Below are 4,832 nucleotides of genomic sequence, written 5' to 3'. Positions count from 1 at the left end.
ATATAGAAGTGCTACTGACTTTTGTATGTTGATTTTGTATCCTGCAACTTTCCTGAATTTATTACTTCCAATAGTTTTTTTAGTGGAGTCTTTAGGTTTTTCCAAATATAAGATTATATCATAATTTGACTTTTTCCTTTCCAGTTTGGATTCACTTTATATCTTTCTCTTGTCCAATTTCTCTAACTGGGCCTTCCAGTACTGTGTTGAATAATAGTGGTTAAAATGGGCTTTCTGGTCATGTTCCAGATCTTAGGGGAAAGCTTTCAATTTTTCCCCATTGAATATGACACTAGCTGTGAGTCTGTCATATATGGCTTTTATTGTCTTGAGATGTGTTCCTTTCATACCCAGTTTTGGGGGGTTTTTATCATGAAGGGATGTTTAATTTTATCAAATGCTTTTTCACCATCAGTTGAAATGATCATATAGTTTTTGTCCATTCTGTTGATATGATGTGTCACATTGATTAGCGTATGTTGAACCATCCTTGCATCCCTGGGATAAATCCCACTTGGACATGATGAATGATCTTTTTAATGTGTTATTGAATTAAGTTTGCTAGTATTTTATTGAAGATTTGTATTAGTGTTCATCAGGGATATTGGCCTTTGGTTTTCTTTTTTTGATATGCTTTTGGCTGGTTTCAGTATTAGGACAATACCGGCTTTGTAGAATGAGTTTGAAAATATTCCCTCTTCCTCTGTTTTTCAGAACAGTTTGAGTATTAGTTATTTTAAAAGTTAGCAAAATTCAGCAGTAAAGCCATCAGACCCTGTACTTTTTTTTTTTTTTTTTTTGCTGGAAGACTTTTTACTATGGCTTTGAAGTTGTTATTTCTTATTGGTCTGTTCAGGTGTTGGATTTGTCCATGGTTCAGTCTTTGTAGGTTGCATGTGTCTAGGAATTTATCCATTTATTCTAGGTTTTCCAATTAATTGTCATATATTTGCTCATAGTGGCTTCTAATGATCCTTTGAATTTCCATGGTATCAGTTGTAATATTTCATTTTTCATCTCTGATTTTATTGATTTGAGTCTTCTATCTTTTTTATTAGTTACTTTAAATGAATTTTTGTTAATTTTATCTTCTCAAAGAAGCAACTTTTTGCTTCTTTGATCTTTTGTATTGTTTTCTTCATTTCAATTCATTTATTTCTGCTCTGGTCTTTATTATTTCTTTTCTTCTAGTAACTTTGGATTTGATTGGTTCTTGCTGCTCTAGCTCTTTAGGGTGCATTGTTAGGTTGTTTATTTGAAGTTGTTTTATCTTAAGTAGGCACTTTTAACTATAAACTTTCTTTTTTTTATTATTATACTTTAGGTTTTAGGGTACATGTGCACAATGTGCAGGTTTGTTACATATGTATCCATGTGCCATGTTGGTTTGCTGCACCCATTAACTTGTCATTTAGCATTAGGTATATCTCCTAATGCTGTCCCTCCCCCCTCCCCCCACTCCACAACAGTCCACAGAGTGTGATGTTCCCCTTCCTGTGTCCATGAGTTCTCATTGTTCAATTCCCACCTATGAGTGAGAACATGCAGTGTTTGGTTTTTTTCTCCTTGCGATAGTTTACTGAGAATGATGTTTTCCAGTTTCATCCATGTCCCTACAAAGGACATGAACTCATCATTTTTTATGACTGCATAGTATTCCATGGTGTATATGTGCCACATTTTCTTAATCCAGTCTATCGTTGGACATTTGGGTTGGTTCCAAGTCTTTGCTATTGTGAATAGTGCTGCAATAAACATACGTGTGCATGTGTCTTTATAGCAGCATGATTTATAGTCCTTTGGGTATATACCCAGTAATGGGATGGCTGGATCAAATGGTATTTCTAGTTCTAGATCCCTGAGGAATCGCCACACTGACTTCCACAATGGTTGAACTAGTTTCCAGTCCCACCAACAGTGTAAAAGTGTTCCTACTTCCTCACATCCTCTCCAGCACCTGTTGTTTCCTGACTTTTTAATGATGGCCATTCTAACTGGTATGAGATGGTATCTCATTGTGGTTTTGATTTGCATTTCTCTGATGGCCAGCGATGATGAGCATTTCTTCATGTGTATTTTGGCTGCATAAATGTCTTCTTTTGAGAAGTGTCTGTTCATGTCCTTCGCTCACATTTGATGGAGTTGTTTGGTTTTTTCTTGTAAATTTGTTTGAGTTCATTGTAGATTCTGGATATTAGCCCTTTGTCAGATGAGTAGGTTGCGAAAATTTTCTCCCATTTTGTAGGTTGCCTGTTCACTCTGATGGTAGTTTCTTTTGCTGTGCAGAAGCTCTTTAGTTTAATTAGATCCCATTTGTCAATTTTGGCTTTTGTTGCCATTGCTTTTGGTGTTTTAGACATGAAGTCCTTGCCCATGCCTATGTCCTGAGTGGTATTGCCTAGGTTTTCTTCTAGGGTTTTTATGGTTTTAGGTCTAGCATGTAAGTCTTTAATCCATCTTGAATTAATTTTTGTATGAGGTGTAAGGAAGGGATCCAGTTTCAGCTTTCTACATATGGCTAGCCAGTTTTCCCAGCACCATTTATTAAATAGGGAATCCTTTCCCCATTTTTTGTTTTTGTCAGGTTTGCCAAAGATCAGATAGTTGTAGATATGCAGCATCATTTCTGAGGGCTCTGTTCTGTTCCACTGATCTATGTCTCTGTTGTGGTACCAGTACCATGCTGTTTTGGTTACCATAGCCTTGTAGTATAGTTTGAAGTCAGGTAGCGTGATGCCTCCAGCTTTGTTCCTTTGGCTTAGGATTGAGTTGGCGATGCGGGCTCTTTTTTGGTTCCATATGAACTTTAAAGTATTTTTTTTCCAATTCTGTGAAGAAAGTCATTGGTAGTTTGATGGGGATGGCATTGAATCTATAAATTACTTTGGGCATTATGGCCATTTTCACGATATTGATTCTTCCAACCCATGAGCATGGAATGTTCTTCCATTTGTTTGTATCCTCTTTTATTTCGTTGAGCAGTGGTTTGTAGTTCTCCTTGAAGAGGTCCTTCACATCCCCTGTAAGTTGGATTCCTAGGCATTTGATTCTCTTTGAAGCAATTGTGAATGGGAGTTCACTCATGATTTGGCTCTCTGTTTGTCTATGATTGGTGTACAAGAATGCTTGTGATTTTTGTACATTGATTTTGTATCCTGAGACTTTGCTGAAGTTGCTAATCAGCTTAAGGAGATTTTGGGCTGAGACAATGGGGTTTTCTAGATATACAATCATGTCATCTGCAAACAGGGACAATTTGACCTCCTCTTTTCCTAATTGAATACCCTTTATTTACTTCTCCTGCCTGATTGCCCTGGCCAGAACTTCCAGCACTATGTTGAATAGGAGTGGTTAGAGAGGGCATCCCTGTCTTGTGCCAGTTTTCAAAGGGAATGCTTCCAGTTTTTGCCCATTCAGTATGATATTGGCTGTGGGTTTGTCATAGATAGCTCTTATGATTTTGAGATACGTCCCATCAATACCTAATTTATTGAGAGTTTTTAGCATGAAGAGTTGTTGAATTTTGTCAAAGGCCTTTTCTGCATCTATTGAGATAATCATGTGGTTTTTGTCTTTGGTTCTGTTTGTATGCTGGATTACATTTATTGATTTGTGTATGTTGAACCAGCCTTGCATCCCGGGTATGAAGCCCACTTGATCATGGTGTATAAGCTTTTTGATGTGCTGCTGGATTCAGTTTGCCAGTATTTTATTGAGGATTTTTACATCAATGTTCATCAAGGATATTGGTCTGAAATTCTCTTTTTTGGTTGTGTCTCTGCCAGGCTTTGGTATCAGGACGATGCTGGCCTCATAAAATGAGTTAGGGAGGATTCACTCTTTTTCTATTGATTGGAATAGTTTCAGAAGGAATGGTACCAGTTCCTCCTTGTACCTCTGGTAGAATTCAGCTATGAATCCATCAGGTCCTGGACTCTTTTTGTTTGGTAAGCTATTGATTATTGCCACAATTTCAGAGCCTGTTATTGGTCTATTCAGAGATTCAACTTCTTCCTGGTTTAGTCTTGGAAGGGTGTATTTGTCGTGGAATTTATCCATTTCTTCTAGATTTCCTGGTTTATTTGCGTAGAGGTGTTTGTAGTATTCCCTGACGGTAGATTGTATTTCTGTGGGATTGGTGGTGATATCCCCTTTTTCATTTTTTATTGCGTCTATTTTATTCTTCTCTCTTTTCTTCTTTATTAGTCTTGGTAGTGGTCTATCAATTTTGTTGATCTTTTCAAAAAACCAGCTCCTGGATTCATTAATTTTTTGAAGGGTTTTTTGTGTCTCTATTTCCTTCAGTTCTGCTCTGATTTTAGTTATTTCTAGCCTTCTGCTAGCTTTTGAATGTGTTTGCTCTTGCTTTTCTAGTTCTTTTAATTGTGATGTTAGGGTGTCAATTTTGGATCTTTCCTGCTTTCTCTTGTGGGCATTTAGTGCTATAAATTTCCCTCTACACACTGCTTTGAATGTGTCCCAGAGATTCTGGTATGTTGTGTCTTTGTTCTCGTTGGTTTCAAAGAACATCTTGTTTCTGCCTTCATTTCATTATGTACCCAGTAGTCATTCAGGAGCAGGTTGTTCAGTTTCCATGTAGTTGAGCAGTTTTGGGTGAGTTTCTTGATCCTGAGTTCTAGTTTGATTGCACTGTGGTCTGAGAGACAGTTTGTTATAATTTCTGTTCTTTTATATTTGCTGAGGAGAGCTTTACTTCCAACTATGTGGTCAATTTTGGAATAGGTGTGGTGTGATGCTAAAAAATGTATATTCTGTTGATTTGGGGTGGAGAGTTCTGTAGATGTCTATTAGATCCACTTTGTGCAGAGCTG

Source organism: Symphalangus syndactylus, chromosome X (assembly GCF_028878055.3).
Source record: "Symphalangus syndactylus isolate Jambi chromosome X, NHGRI_mSymSyn1-v2.1_pri, whole genome shotgun sequence".
In the NCBI taxonomy this organism is placed as follows: Eukaryota; Metazoa; Chordata; class Mammalia; order Primates; family Hylobatidae; genus Symphalangus; species Symphalangus syndactylus.
This window is presented reverse-complemented; position numbering follows the sequence as displayed.